Source organism: Canis lupus, chromosome 22 (assembly GCF_003254725.2).
Source record: "Canis lupus dingo isolate Sandy chromosome 22, ASM325472v2, whole genome shotgun sequence".
NCBI lineage: Eukaryota > Metazoa > Chordata > Mammalia > Carnivora > Canidae > Canis > Canis lupus.
In genome coordinates, this window is record NC_064264.1 from 32,442,940 (window position 1) to 32,460,263 (window position 17,324).

The window sequence follows — 17,324 nt, forward strand, 5'->3', positions numbered from 1 at the left end:
TCCTCTATGCCGAGATGGAGACACTCACAGGGTCCTGTGGGAGGATACAGGAGGGACCCTTGGGGACAGGACATTGAGAGGGATTTAGCAGCTAAGGAGGCAAGTTGCAGGAGGGAACACTGACCCATAAGGCTGCAGAAGTAGACGACAGCAACATCATACCAAGCACTCAGCATCTCTTCTCCATTTAAGCATCAGAACTTGACACAGGACACTGGCAGCCCAACAAGGTCCCTAACCCTCAACAGCTCTAGTTCCAGGATGACTGTCTACCTCTAATAGAGATCTACACAGGTGAACATTCCTCAGGGGCATTTTCATCTAGGACAGATAGAGTTTGATCCAAAATACCATTTAAAACTTAGGGCATCAAAAAATAAAAAAATAAAAAAATAAAACTTAGGGCATCAATCTTAAAAAAAAAAAAAAATCAATATTGAGGCACCTGGGTGGCTCAGTGGTTGAGAGTCTGCCTTTGGCTCAGGTCCTGATCCCAGGGTCCTGGGATTGAGTCCTGCATCAGGCTCCCTGCAGGGAGCTTGCTTCTCCCTCTGTCTATTTCTCTGCCTCTTTCTCTCTCTCTCTCTTTCTGTCTCTCTCTCTGTGTCTCCCATGAATAAATAAATAAAATCTTTTGAAAAATCAGTATTCACTGCTGAAATCTTATTTCATAAAAGTGCTGACTCATTCACCTTTCTTTTAACCACCCAGTCATCACATTGAAGACACCTAACAACTACCGCGGGCCTGAAATGAGGAAGTGCATACCAAGGTGAACTGATGCAAGTGCCAGTTCAAACATCGCTTTGGAGCTGTCACAAAGAACCCCCTTGCTCACCTTGCCCAGAGCCATGAAGCATTACAAGCAGACACACAGAACTGCAAGTAAGCTGCCTGAACAGAACAAGAGAGAACTAACCACGGCACCTGAAGTTGGGGTGTTATTTCTTACAAAGATGGCAAACCTGCCTTATACAGAGCAGCTATTCCTCCATATAATGACTGGAGATCACCAGGGAAAGGAAGAAAAGAATGGAAGAAAAGAATGGAAGACAGGGGTAAGTGTTATAGAGTGGGGGTGCTGGTTATGATAGGAAGGGAAACCGAAGAGCAAAGCAAAGTGTGCAGCAGGCAGCAGAACTAGGACCTGGGCCAGCAGGCATGACCTGTCTGGGTGTGATAATCCAGATCAGCTCAGAGAGTAAGTGCATCAAACACCAATGGCTGAAGGGAGATCTCTTTGTTCTGGTAAACGGGTCTCTTTATCATGTACATGTCACACTGATCCCAAACTAGGTCCTCTAATTCATTTTCTAGGTGCTCTCAGAATCCCTTATAGTCAATAAAAAAACCTGTCTGTCCTCCCCCCCGCCCCTCACTTGGATCTAGAAAAATTCATAGCTAGTACTTTTCTGATTTATTGGAGTAAGAGGAGGCTTCCTAAGGCCTAGCTAAAGTCAAGAAGCCCTGTGGAGGAACGCCTGGGTGGTTCAGCTGTTGAATGTATGCCTTTGGCTCACGGTGCGATCCCAGGTCCTGGGATCGAGTCCCGCATCAGGCTCCCCATGGGGCCCTCCCTCTGCCTATGTCTCTGCCTCTCTTTCTGTGTCTCTCATGAATAAATAAAATCTTAAAAAAAAAAGCCCTGTGGAGATTGTTACTCTTATTGTTACTGCTGCTAGCATTTGATATTAATTTTGTATATTATGTGCTAGCACTAGATGCAGACCCATCTTTCTCTTCAGTTTGTAAACTCAGCCTGAGTTCTTTTTTTTTTTTTTTTTCTCAGCCTGAGTTCTTGACAATGACTTTAGAAAATATTATCTATATTTCTCCTGGGTCAGACAATTCTGCTGGGGACACAGAGAATATACAAGGCAGAGTCCTTGCCCCAGTAGGGCATACAGATGAATAAAATGGCAATAATGATATATTTCATAAGTCTCATGCCATGGAGATATAAACAGGATAGTTTGAGGGCACTAGAAGGGGACCCTAACCCTGTTCTATAAGGAGGGGAGGCTTTCTAGAGGATGAGCTAGGTTAGCCAGGTGAAGAACAATGAAAGAGCCTTTGAGAGAGGGCTAAAAGCAAATGCAGTCATGTGGGAAGAGCACATGGGCTGTCCAGAGAATTTGAAACAGGTCAAAACGGTTGAATCACAAGGCATGAGAAGGGGAGCAGCAGGACATAAAAATGGAGAGATAGAGACAAGACTATGAAGCCATTTTAAGAAGGCTGCATGATATCCTTAAGTCAAAGGGAAATTATCAGAAATTCTAGGGAAACTTAAGTTATATCAGAGAACAGATGGTGGTTGCCAGAGATGGGGGGTAAGGGGTGGCTGAAATAGGTGAAGGTGGCCAAAGGTACAAATTTCCATTATAAGATAGATAAATCCTGGGGATATAATGTATAATATGGTGACTATAGTTAACTATACTGTATTGTATATTTGAAAGTTGCTAAGAGTAGATCTAAAAGTTCTAATCATAAGAAAAACATTACAACTATGTGAGGTGGTGGATGTTTACTGACTTTAACAAGGTGATCATTTCTCAGTTTGTACATGTACAAAATCATTATGTTGTGCTTCTAAAACTAATATTGTACATTAATTATAACTCAATAAAAGGAACTTATTATTTCAGCCAGAAATTGGATCTGAAAAAATGATAAAAACAAATTGGTAAAATCAATTATCTAACTAATTTCCAGAATTCTCTGAGCCCAACATGGTAAAAATACCAAAATGTCCTGCCTTCAGTTCCACCTCAGAATTTCTGAGTCTCAATTATTTAACTCTCTTAGAGTAGAATGCTTTTAGAAAATATCAGTCAAGCTTTCACTTGAGGAAGTTAAGGAGTATTAATTCTATATTGGCTACCTGCATGGTGCTGGGGCTTCATCCTGAGACCTGTCACCACCATCTTCAGTGCACATTAAAGCCAAGCAATCCACACCCTATTCATAATTGATCAAGAACTTCAGCATTAGCTTTGGGCATTATGAGACCTGTCTAATTTTAATAGGTACAATGCCCACTTCAATGATAGCCAGTAAATTCACAGAGTGAGTCTTCACCTCCCCCTTTTTAATTCATATAACTGTAAAAGAAAAATTGTACCAGACATTTGTAATAAATGGTGAGGATGACTTTATTCAAGACTATTGCAATAGGGAAGAGAGATTGAACTCAACTCTACTGAAATGAAAGATGGGAAGATTTTTTAACCCTGAGATGGGCTAATGGAAAAGTACTGGAGAGCTTTTAGTGGGGAGCTTGGTCAATGTGGTTAGGCTACCTGCATTTGCTAACTGGCCAGTAGTGAAGTGAGGCTCTGTCCCATAAAGCCTGGGACACAGGGGTGTCTCCTCCAGTGACTACATTCCAAAGAGATGGATCTCAGTCCTTAAGAATTTTCTGGGTTGTGGAAGATTTACATCTCAAAGGGGTAGAGAAAGAATTTACAACTATAATTTTTTGTAATACATTTTTTAATTTGAGTATAGTTGACACACAATGTTACATTAGTTTCAGGTGTACAACACAGTGATTGGACAAGTCTATACATTATGTTATAGTCACCATCAGTGTGGCTACCATCTGTCACCATGCAAGACTAGTACAATACCACCCAGTGGATTTCATATGCTGTACCTTTTATTCCCCTGACATATTCATTCCATAACTGGAAGCCTATTCTCTCCCACTGTTCTTCATTCGTTTGATCATCCCCTCACCCCATCCCCCATCCCCTCTGGCAACTATCAGTTTGTTCTCTGTATTCTTAGGTTCTACTTTTCGTTTGCTTGTTTATTCATTTGTTCTTTTTTTTTTTTTTTTTTTTTTTAGATTCCACATATAAACAACCGCAAGGTTTCTAAAGTACATGCTGTAAGAAAAGAGAGATCAAGGGCCAAAAGTCAGGAAGGAGCCTGTCTAAAGGTTAGTCAAGCTAAACAGAATATTAGGCCATCTCAGTTAAAAATCACTTCAAATTTTATGTCCAATGTTATTCTTAAGGCAGCATATTTAGAGGGAATTATTGCATTTCTTAGATGAGTAAAATAACTCAGCCTCTCAGACTGTGGGATTGTAACACAGCATGAGCTATGTTATAATTGCCAAGTCCTGTATTGCCCCACGTCCTTTTTACTTATGAGGAGCCCCACCTCTGTCCTGGTTTCACCCAAGATATCGCTGGAAATGAAAAAAACAAAGGTGATATTGGCTGATGTGCATGTTAACAAACTACCACCCTTTAAAAGGACAATAGCCATTTATTTTTGCCTTATTTTGATATTTACAAGATATCTTGCCTATAAAGCTTATTAAAGCTTATAGGACAAAATGTCATCAAATTGCCCTAGATCAGCTCACCTCTTCTTCCAAGACTTATTCATCTGTCCATTTATTCATCAAATGTTTGTGTGGCAGGACCTGTGCTAAGCAATAGATAAACATTCTCCCAAAGCAGACACAAACTTTCAGTGGTCATAGCTAGCATGATATTAGTATGATAATAATAAATATTTACTAAATATTTCTGACAAGCCCTATGCAAAGTACTCTGCATCATTTGTATTATCTCATGGTCATAAGAGGCTCGTGAGTTCAGTGCTTTTATTTGCAGATCTCTACTTTACAGATGAGGACCTGAGTCTCAGAGTGGTTACATGAATTATCCAAGATTAAGTGGCTATTAACAGGTAGAGTAGGGACTCTAAACCTGTGCTCTTGATCATTTATTATAATTCCCTGCTGAATACTATTCAGAGCATTATGCACCTTCTTCATGAATTCAATGTAAATTCAGCAAGTACATATTAAGAATTTAGAATTCACATTGTTAGTGGAAATGCCTCTGTTTCAGGGCAGGGAGAGCAAGAAATGATCTCTAAGATGCCAGTAGCACACAGGGCTTGATGCTAAAACTCAATCAAAGTGCTCCCAGAGCACCAGCAGGACACTTGGTTTGGTGAAACAAATAGGTCCCTGCCCTGGAGAAAGCCACATTCATTAGTGCCACATGCCCCCAACGTTAAACCATACTCACAATTTTTGCTAGATTCATGTGCCACTTGCACTGTTATTTATGTAATATTTATCTTTAAATAGACCCACTTGATACCATCACAAGTGAATGGAAGTGAAAGAGGTGGATTTAATTATTGTTGTTAAAATAAATACAGCATTATTAAAAGGTAAAGATTCACCTGTGTCCCAAGACCTCCTCAAATGCCACTTTGGGAAGGACTACTTGCCCTCAATCAACCTTTGGTTTCCTCTTTCTCATCCCACTCTGGGCATCATTCTACAGAATTCAGACCCAACTTTCACTCTGGGAAAATGCTTTAGACTTTTCTTGTTTTTCTCTACCCTCCATCCACCTGCCACCCCACTGCACACGTCAGTGAGTGTCCAAACCCCATTTACTCAGCGCCTTCCCAGGTATCTCATGAGATAGTCTGATAAAGTAACTCTCTAGAGGGTGTTCACAGGGTAATAGCCATCAATAATTAGGAATTTGCAATGACAAGCATGGGACAAATGCATTGCATGGACTATGTTATCCAGTCTTCGCAAGAATGTGATGAACATATTATTAACCTCTTTTTGTGTATGAAGAAACTGAATGCAGGCTATGCATTTGGACTATGTGAAGGGTGACCAAATGGTTTGCCCGAGGTCCCACAGCTAGTATGTCACAGGCCTGTGTACCTCCCAAATCTAAATACCCTTCCATACTAAGGATTAACATTTCTATACTGCTGCTAATGGAAGGCCTCTGCTTAGGCCAATGTTATATCTCATGGAAGGATCGCCTCCCCCCCTCCCCATCCCACACAACGGCCACCCACTGCCCTCTGTTCATCCAGCACATGGTCACTGCGCGCACACACACGCACACACACATACACACACACACACACACACACACACGATTCAAACTTCCATGGCTGGTTTCCCATTGTTTAGGGGATACATGGTGAAGTTCAGACTTCTTAGAGCATTCACGGCTCAGCACACTCTGGCCACAACTTGGCTTGCCTGAGCCCTTTCCCTCCCACCTCACAGCCGTATTGGATCTCAGCCTACTTCAGCAGTCCATGTCCCCTTACAGCTGTGCAAAAGGACAGCCATGAATGCTGCAAGAACAAAGCAAGGGCATGAGCTTAGGAATATATAGACCTGTTTGAATCCCCAAATTGGGCAAGCTATTTAACCTCCTCTGTTTTTTCACATAAAAACAGTGATACTATGTTTCCCGTGTTAGAATTGGGCTAGATGATATATCTAAAGCATGCCACACAGTGCCTGGTACTTTATACAGCAACTGGCACCTGGAAGGCCTTCCAATACAAATTGCTATTATACCTGAGCCCATGTTGGTTCCTTGAAAACTACCTGGAAAAAAAAAAAAAGAAAACTACCTGCAAATATTTTTTCTTCTCATTTTGGTAAGCATGTATCCATTATTTAAGCTCGAATATCACTTCCTTTATGAACGCTCTCCTGATTTCTTCAGGCAATGTTAATTCCTCTTTCCTTTACATTTCCCTAGTACTCAGAACCCACCTCAACTATAGTACTTTCATTTGGCTTATAATTGTCTATCACTTGTTTATCTCCTCCATTAAATCATGAATTCTTCAGGAGCCTATATATCTACCAAGTGAAATACTCAGCACATGGTAAGCTGACCAATGTTTGTTGAATGACTTAATGTGTTTTCCCTTCCCAGATATCATTTGTATATGAATAATGCTATAAAATTAGACTGAAATTTTAGGCACTGAAGCAGAAGCAGTGAGGTAGGTGGGTGAAAAGTGAGATATTTCTCCAAAATCCCTAAACAAATCTATTCTCTATGCATAAAGGCATTTCAGCTCCAGAATCATTGCCTGTAAATTATATTGGTCTTCCCTTAGAAGCATGAGGGAATTTTTGTGACAGGAAAAGATAATGCTTACAAAACCTTTTCATTGTAAACGTTGATTATTTATGAACTCTTATAGGAAAGGGACCCTCTGGATGCTGGCACATGGGAGAAGCCATACCCCCCCCAAATTTATAATAAATGAATGTTGGAGTAAATCTCTTCATTAACCAGATAGAGAAAGGAATTTATGCTCCAAAGTAATCACTCGTCTCTTCAGCCACAAAAGCCCCAAAGACTTCGCTTCCTGAACGTTCTGTCTAATGGGACAGACCTTTGGTGACCTGCTTAACACAAAGATGACTTCAGCAGGTAGATTCTACAGAGCTAGCAGCCCAAAGCAAACACACAACAACACTGCCTGGAAACCAGTGGGTGGCCTTGGCTGGTGAAAGCCCGTCCTTCAAGCAACTGAGGCAGGAGCCCATTAAAGGTGTTAATTTTACATGATGTGGCACGGCAAGTTTATAAATAAATAACAAATGAACATTCCCCACGGTTCCTCTCCTCTGAATTTCTGTGTACCTGCTACAGGCCTGGCAACAGCAGGAGCTGCTCAGATGCCAGATCCGGAATTGCTCTTCAAAAAGTGAGGGGGGGAGGCATTTCTGTCACCAAGACTTGATAAGTTTTGACTCTTACATCACTGGATCCAGACACCTTTAAAAAAATAACCAACTAATCCGTCCTCTGTGGTTGGATGTGCTCAATTTAAGATTATTATCATGAGCTACAAGAACAAAACACAGATGTTAGAGTTTCAGAAAAATGTACTGTGGGGGACTATTAGTAAAAAATACTGTTTAAAATATATAACATATGTAACTATTAAATACATAAAAATCCCATGTACCAAGAGGCAAAACATGATGAAAGTTGTTGAATATTTTAAGTACCTATATTGCTGCATAAAATGGTTCTGTGCGGTAGAATTTTCTATTGCAGGAGATTTATGAAATTTTGTCAAAGTGGTAGATCATGCTGAAGTCAGGGGAAATACTAGCACACTTTAGGTTGCTTTCTATTTTTAATTAAGTTTGAAACTGCATCTTTGCACTTGTGAGTGTGCATATAAATATATGTAAGTGCAGATGTGATTAACAATAATGCTGATCTATGCAGACATTCAAATTCACTCACAAAATGACCCCCTCCCATTACAGAGCAAATTACTTAATTGAGGCTGGGTCTGTGTAATCAGAACAAACTGGAAAGAGAATGGTCAAATTTGACCAGCGTGGTTCACTCTCACTTATTTTAGCAGCCAAAGGAGGCAGGAATTAAACAAGCCCTATAGGGTGTTGACCTGGATTTCCAATCAGAGATGAGCCATGAAGACTAAATATTATGGTGCTTGTCCTGTTTACCCATGTCCATAAAGATGGAGACCACTGAGCTTGGGTGGTTGACTAAAGGCCATCTAATGCTTATTTGGAGGGAAAAGTTTCAAAGGGACCCTTAAGAATTAACTGGGGTCTAATTTATTCAGGATCCAAACTATCAAGCTAGTATTATCAACAATGGAGTCAAAGGCAAATAACCAGATCAAATGCACAGCAGTGAAAGTCTACAATGGAGAAAGCAAAGAAATAAAGAGAAATAAACACAACACAAGCAGTAAACTCTAGACAAAACCCGGTTCACCTTAAGCTCTCCTCTATCTCTGCCCCACCTCCATTTCTCTGGACCAACCTCTTCCAATTTCCACTGCACCTGCAGCCTATAACCTAGCACATATAACCTAGCATGTCATTATATACTTTTCTGTCCTGTTCATGTTGTTTTATATGTAACTGTTCTCATCCTAACTAGATTTAAATTCTATTTGGAGGTGGTAATTATATCTCATATCTGTATTTCCCTCAGGGCCTAGCACAGCTTTATGCACATTAAAAGTTTCAGCAATTGCTCATTGGTTTAGTCAATATGAAGTCGTTCTTGCTCTCCAGCAAGGATTGATAGCAAATGCCTTCAATTCTTCCTCCATCATATTGCATTGACACCTGTTGCAGTGTTCCTACAAAATCCATAAATGTATATACTAAAATATATGAGGATATTTTTCTATTTATTATGCACTTTGTTCTATAACCTTTTTTACACACCATACCTATAGATTCAACTCATGCTTTCTAATAGCTGGTAAAATTCCATCGTGTGGTTGTATCACAATTAATTTAGTCATTTCCCTTGTTGCCATTTATTCCAGCATGATAACCAATATTACAATAAATAAATTTATTCATGTCATTTTGCATTTATGTTTTTATTTCTGTAGATTCCCAGAGTAGGACTGTGGAGTTAAAGGTTATTTTGCAAAATTGAATTACTAAAGGTAGCTCCGGTTTACTTTTCCAAAATATTTAGTAAGTCATGCTCCTACTATTTGCATATTTCAATGTCTACTTCCCCTACACTCTTAGCAACACTGGATATTATCAACCTTTTTAATATTTACCAAGACAAAGGGGTTAGGATCAGGATTAGAGTAAAAAAATGGCATCTCACACTTTTGTTTTGCATTTACCTGACTCCTAGTGAAGGTTGATCTCTTCATTGCCACCTTGTAAGGATTGCCTTTCATAGTCTCTACCCATTAGTATATTTAATATACAAGAATTGTTTGTATATTAGGGATATTTTTCATTAGCAAATGACACACATATTGTTCTCCCAGGTAAATCCTATATGATTATATTTTGTGAACTCCTTATGGATAATGACCATGTCTTAGACCTATCTCCCAATCCCTTCTTGCTAACAACGAGACATAGTATATAATATGTCCATTGAGAGGATTCAATAAATATAATCAACAACTTCAACCAACATCAGTCAAAAGCAATTGGGTCATATGCTTAGACTGACCAGACAAATACTCACTGCAGAAGGGAGCATTCAGTTCCCTAAATGTCTACTGGATCAAGAGAGGCATTTCCATTTTAGTCCAAACTTGACCTCCAGGTTAAATGCCTATCCTTGGCTCCAGCCAACCTCACCCCTGCTTAGTTCCAACACAGAGAAGACTTCATATAATGTTTTTGAGACCAAAAAAATTTGTGAAAACTGTAAAGGATATGAGGGGGAAAAATTGAGGAAAGGAATTAAAAGAGAGCTTTTGGTATGCAAACAAGTATATACACACATAGCAGTGCAGACCAGTGTTTTAATGCTAGCACAAATTGACTCACTTTATGGTATGTAGGCCCTGTCTTTGCTTATGCAACAAAGGCAGTACATTAAGATGCACACAAATGAAGACACATTAGATCATATGTAAATATAGCAAATGTTTACACTGTGAATATCAAGAGGAAACCGATTTTTTGTGGTGACAAGAAAAGTCACAATATCCTCATTCTTAGAAAAATTCATTACTATTTCAGGATTTGGGGAACCATCTAGATTAAGGTAGTATGTGAGGAACTTGTGTGAATGAGGTAAAAAAGTAAACCAGGAAACTTAGAGTGTGGGTGTAAGGGATATTTCATCATGTTTTGAAAAGGAAAAGAACTGGTAGATCAATAACCCAGAGTGATCTTAAAAAGATTCTGAAGTTTGAGATGGGACAGATAAGGCTTATGCATCCATTCAGAGAGAATTAAAGTTTGAATCACCATTCTGGAGGCTTGGTTATTTTCATCCCTAGCTGATGGAGCCACCTGCATCTCTACCACCAACTCCCCTTCTGAGTGGATTTATAGGGACCTTGTGAACCCTGCTACAGAAAACCAATCCTTCAGTGAAGTAATTTTGTTAATTGGATGCCACTGAGGAATCAAGGTACTCTAAATGGAAAATTCCCTTTAACTGATAAGTTATATGTGCAGAAAAGTGTTGAGTTATAGAAGTCCATAAAACAATAATATATAGAAAATAAAAATCATTTTCAAAAAATGTTTGATGACACAGGGAAAATGCTCATGATAGGTGTACTGAAAAAAAACAAGATATAAAACTGTATACAGACACTGGCTTCATTTCAGTAAAGGATGCACACATATATTTTGTATATAAAAATGTAGCTAAAAGATGGAAAGAAAATACCAAAAAATGTCAATAGTGCTTATCTCAATGGGACTTGCCAGTGATTTTTATTTTCTTCTCTATGCTTCTTTGTACTTTAAAAATAATTTTAGGATATGCATTGTTATTTTTTAATCATCAAAATCTATTTTAATATAAATATTCTTTTACAATATTACATTTTTAACTGATTTTTGGCTCCTATGATTCTCCATAATACTTTGCCCTTTATTTTCTCTGAGCTAATTAATCTGAAGTCAAACTTCTCCTCATCCCACTTCCCACTGCTATAGTTTCCAATCCTTCACAATCCTTTTAACCACTTCGGGAGGTCTAAGCGATGGGGGCCCAGAAATGGAGTGCCCACCAGTCCTTGCTCCCAAAGCTCCTGCACTGCCTCACATGTGGTAAAGATATAAGGAAAGAGGAGGGAAAGATTATGAAAGTTGCTTTTTGGATTCAAGTTTAACTACTATACATCTGTCTTTTCCCACAAGAAAGTTTCATATGAGAAAGGTCATTTATGAGATTTCTAAGCAATAACACACAAACTTGGTTTTGACAGTTTTGAGTTTATTTTTTTTTTGAAAAAGAGAGACAGTGCTACAAACTCAAGCATATTTCAAAATGCCCTTCTATGTCTTAATACTGTATTGAATAAAAAAGTGAGCAAAAGCTTTATGAAGAAATATATGAAGGGATTTCATCACATGTAAAATTTGTGCTGTGTGGATATTCTCCATGTGATTTTGTGACAATTTATTATTATTGTTATTATTTAGGTATGGGCAACATAGTAAAATTCATCTCCTTATAAAATTGAATTCACTTACAGGTGTTTCTGCTTATTTTTCATTCTTACATGACACGGGGAAAATGGACGGATTATTGACTATAGCTCCACCAACAAGAATATTAAATTTTTACATATACAGTTATGACAAAGTCACTAGTGGGAAGGAAAGGAAGATGGGATGAAATCGTGGTTCCTTATTCATCCACAACAACAACAACAACAAAGGGTCTTGCCATCATACATTTTGCTTATGTGGGAGAATTTTCAAACACACAAGAGCAAATCTGGGTCTTCTTGGCTCTTTCTCAGTCATCAGCATGTGTGTGTTTTGAAATACTGGAATATCTAGTAAACAGTGGAACCAGAATGTGAGCCAGGCATTCTGATTATGCAATGATGAGCTAACTCCAAATAATCTGTGATGCTTTCTACCAGTATTTGCATATAACAGGATCCTGTCTTAACTACAAGAGCTGATTTTCTGATGGTGAAATTTCTCATCATTGGAGGTGTTGATCTCAAGGTAGAGAAAGTTAGAAATAAATTCTTGCTTTTCTTTGCCTTCAACTTTTACCTCTGGTGTGAACTGGGTTTGAATGATAAGAGACAGAGATAAATAAAACTCAACTGGGAGTCAGGATCCCTGGGTCTTGTCTTAGTTCTGCCCCTGGGTAACTGACTACTTTTACACAATTCTGACTTCACACTTCAGATTTCCATGAACAAAATGACAGAACAAATTATTTCTGGTTTGATGTCTACAACTAGCCCCGATCTTCCCTTATCCCTGCATCTCCACAGCCAGTGGTGAGAACAAGTAAGTGTGTGTGAGTGTGGGTACTTGATCACACAGGTGTATCATCCATTATTCATTCACTTGGTGTAGGATCTGCTCCAAAGGATGGGAAAAGTTGAAAATAATTCAGTAAGTATTTATAAAACTGTGTCCAAATTTCTTGGGAAGGTAAAAGAGCTTCTTTTTTTCTCCTTCTATTGCTAAAATTATAGATATTCACTTCACATCTGTTTTTTCCAATATTATTTTTTCTTTTTTCTTTTAACCTCTAATACCTAGGACCTTAAATTGTATGTGATAGCACTAATTTGAGCAACAAAGGCAAGGAGAAGGGTTTCCTGAATTATCTTATGTCATAGAAGTCATATTACTTGTGATTCTCTATAGCTGCAGGTATAAACACACCAGTTGCTGGTCTGATCCAACCCTGTGAAAACTGAATTGATAAAAGTGGTCCAATTTGCCTCTAATTATTCAAATCTGGGACGTGTCTTTCTTTTCCCAAGCCTCGGAAAGTGCAGAATGAGACTTTGACTTAGAAAAACAAGACAGGGGATCCCTGGGTGGCGCAGCGGTTTGGCGCTTGCCTTTGGCCCGGGGCGTGATCCTGGAGACCCGGGATCGAATCCCACATCGGGCTCCCGGTGCATGGAGCCTGCTTCTCCCTCTGCCTGTGTCTCTGCCTCTCTCTCTCTCTGTAACTATCATAAATAAATAAAAATTTAAAAAAAAAAAAAGAAAGAAAAACAAGACAACAAAACACATAGTTGCCTTGACCATAGTTTGTGCTCAATAAGTATTTACTAATAAGTTATTTGATGGCAGTAGATCCTTTGGCCTGACTAGTGATATTGCTTTAAATCTCCACTTTGTGCTGTTAGAACACAAGAGCTACCATGAATCAAAGAGAAACACTTCAAAAAGGCAGGGTTGGCCAATGATTAGGAGTTCAGCCATTGGTGGAAAACACAGAATAAAACCCTTGAAATCCAGCTCTCCCAAGAAGGCATGTTTGCTTTTTAGCTGACATAATATACCTCCAACCCAATGACATTTCCCCCCCATCGTGATAGCTAACATTTTTTAATCCTTTTTTTCACTATAAATTGCCTATATGTGTTTGTTTAAGGCCACTTGACTTCATACTCCATTCAAAATGCAGTTTAAAGACACTCACCTAATCCATTTCTTCTAAACAATGAGCCTAGTTTGATTGTAGAAAAAGAAATATTGAAGAATCTTCTCGGGAAGCTTTGAACACTCCCAGGGAAAGGGCACTTACAGGGAATGGTTAAATACTTTGAAAACCCTAAGGAGCTTTGTAGCTAGGAATGACTTTATAACCTCTCAACAGCTTTTTGCAAACAAAATCTTTCAAGCTGCATCTAAAAGACTGGTGAGTAACAATTTGAAGAATGAGGTTTTCTTTTGTGTCTGATTACAGAGCTCAGCAGTTCTAACCTTTTTGTTCCATTATATTTCTGATCTAAATAAGGAATTATTTATTACCAGAAAATGGTGGTATTCAGATCATAAGCTTCCTCAGAGCCCTGACTTTGATCCTCAACTATATGTAGGGATTTAGGGAGAAGTCTACTTATTTGAAGAAAATCCTAAAATCCACTCTGAGAACCTGCCTCTCGGACAGGAGATACTCAGGGCTCCGGTCATTGAAAATGAACGTGTTGTACAACTTCCTAATTTCAAGTTGTAGAACTTCTTAATTTCAATTTGTTATTGTAATGCACTTTTCCCAGTACCTCGAAGTTTTAATTTCCCATGTATATGAAATTTCTTCTCCATGCCAACAAGCAAATGGATTTATTAAACACTTAATTCATTGTGAAGTTTTGACAAAATCACCAAAGGATTAGTTCATATTCCTCCATTAATGTTTCCTGGTAATAGTGGAGGGAATATTCATGATACAACAGAAGACAGGCCCCTGAGAATATACATGCTATACAATGTTTTGCTCTGCCCCATGTGGAATTCGGATGCCATTGCTAAAACTGAACTCTAAAGATGTTTAAAGGGATCCCTGGGTGGCGCAGAGGTTTAGCGCCTGCCTTTGGCCCAGGGCACGATCCTGGAGACCCGGGATCAAATCCCACGTCGGGCTCCTGGTGCATGGAGCCTGCTTCTCCCTCTGCCTATGACTCTGCCTCTCTCTCTCTCTCTGTCTCTCTCTCTCTGTGTGACTATCATAAATAAATAAAAATTAAAAAAAGAAATTATAAAAAAAATAAATAAAGATGTTTAAAATCTTAAATACAGTAGTTGGGAAAATTATCATTTATTTTTTTTATTTTTTTTTTATTTATTTATGATAGTCACAGAGAGAGAGAGAGAGAGAGAGAGGCAGAGACACAGGCAGAGGGAGAAGCAGGCTCCATGCACCGGGAGCCTGACGTGGGATTCGATCCCGGGTCTCCAGGATCACGCCCTGGGCCAAAGGCAGGCGCCAAACTGCTGCGCCACCCAGGGATCCCCGAAAATTATCATTTAAAAGCCATGTTTAATACTCTTTGATACAGTTTGGGGGGCAAACTATTCCTTGAGTTCTAGGAAAATCATTCAATTTTCAGTTTTTCAAACATAAAGTATAGGTGCTCTTCTGAAATGGAGATATTTGAGACTAGCATCTACAAAGAGCTAAACTGCTCTGGGTGGCAATATATAGTTGCCTTTAGTAGAGACAGTGTTGGATCTTTGCAAGTTATATTCTCTTCAGAGAAATGTTCATTTTCCTAGTATGGGTTGAGTTTCCCTATGCCTGTTCTGGGAGTCTGGGAGGGATAGAAGTAAGATGGGAGAAGTGGGGAGGGAAGGGAAGCAGGCAAGAAGGTTCGGAGATAGGTAGCTATTGAGCAACCTGTACCTACAGGCGCAGGCTGAAGAAGAAAACTGTTTTCAGAGGAAACTGTGAGGCATGGAAAATGTGGAAATGTTTTGAGTATCTGTATTGGGAAGCTGGGATCCAAAGTCATTACAATTTCCAGACTAATGGAAATATGATCTCATTTAAATATGCCCACATTTTATTCTCACAAGTTGAGAAAATTTAGACATACACATTACATACTAAAAAGAATGAAAGATTTTTAAGTGCAAAATACCTTTTAAAAATTGCTTGAGGGGCACATGGGTGGTTCAGTCAGTTAAGCATCTGACTTTTGATTTCATTTCAGGTCATGATCTCAAGGTTGTGAGATGGAGCCCCACGTCCCACTCTGTGCTGGGCATGGAGCCTGCTTAAGATGCTCTCTCTCTCCCTCTCCCCCTCCCTCTCTAAAACAAACAAACAAAAACAAAAAAACAAACAAAAAATTGCTCGAGTGAAGGTTCTTAATACCTAATGATAAGTCTATAATTTGTGATTTGTTTATAAATCACAATTGTTGATAAAAACAATATACTTTTATTGTAATGACTCAAGCAGTTCAATAAGTATTTGTTGATTCTCTACTGTGTGTCAGGAAATACACCAAGTAAGTCCTGCCTTCTAGGGGCCCATACTTTCTTTGACAAATAGAAATGTGTACAGATAATGCAGGACAGAATGAAAAATATTATAGTTGAGATAATCACATATGTTCTGAAAGTCCTGAGGAGAGTGACTTCCAATGGCCCTGGTGTTGCTGGAGCTTGGGTAGGGGTGGGAGGTGGGGGGTGAGAGGTCTTCCAGAGGTAAGAGTGGTGGAGTAGCATTAACAATGACAAGAAGCAGTAGTAAGGTATTCCATGGTTGATATAGGAAGTTGTAAATATGCAAGGCACATGTAGAAACTAGAAGTACTTGGCTCAATGAGAACATACTACTATTTGAAGTAGGAGCCAGTGGATAGGGAGGTAAGTAGGCTAAGCAGAGGCCAATATGTCTGAAAACTTGGAAATAAAGATAAAATTCTGCATAGCCAAGTAGATGCTGCAAAACCCAAAAATGAATCTAAAATGGTTAATTTGCTTCTAATATAAAAAATGTCTAACATAAAAAATGTCTAACATATTTCGTTACTCTTTTTTAAATCCATAGGGGTTTAAGTCAATGAGTAAGTTATTATATGTAGGAACTCTGATAACAATGAAGAGACACTTCTTGCTAACAAGGGGAGTAAGGAGAAGGATAAAAAGTAGACATAAGAATGTAAACACTCTGCAGTTTGGGTCACAGAGTATAACCTACTCTGTAAATTGACAAACTTTTTCTGTAAAGGCCAAATAGAAAATATTCTAGGCTTTGTAGGTGTAGGATATCTGTCACAACTACTCAATTTCTACCACTGTAGCATAAGGCAAGCACACACTATACACAAATGAATGGGCATGACTATGTTCCAATGTGGCTTTATTTACAGAGCAGATAAAGGGCCACACTGGCTCCAGCTGTAGGTGACCAACTCTTGGTCTAATACCCCCTGAAGGGAGTGCTATATCAAGACACAATACCATGATTGACATTTATAATTATGACCTTAGCTCAGCAAGAAGCATTTTGATTATGTTCAGTGTTATTCATTTAGTAAGTCAGGAAATATGTAAAGTGTATTATAAAAAGCCTATAGAATAAGAAAGAATTTTGATACTTAAGGGATAAATACTAAACAAATGAGAAAAAATAATCTAAAAAGAATAGCATATTTCCTATATGTTTGCATAGTTGAAGTTTTTAACTCCTATGGATTTCTGTGCCAGCATGTATGTAAGATTTACACATTTGGGCTAGACCTATACTGTCTAATACAGCAGCCACTATGCACAT

General features: G+C 38.7%; 1 long non-coding RNA gene across 1 annotated transcript; it reads left to right on the top strand.

Annotated features, from left to right (window-relative positions):
- The first annotated feature begins 722 nt into the window (after nucleotides 1-722).
- On the top strand, nucleotides 723-9,145 carry LOC118351981 (uncharacterized). The gene is made up of 3 exons (XR_004808321.1): nucleotides 723-1,058; nucleotides 3,857-3,949; nucleotides 7,024-9,145. It is a non-coding gene; the product is annotated as an uncharacterized LOC118351981 (long non-coding RNA).
- The last annotated feature ends 8,179 nt before the right edge of the window (nucleotides 9,146-17,324 follow it).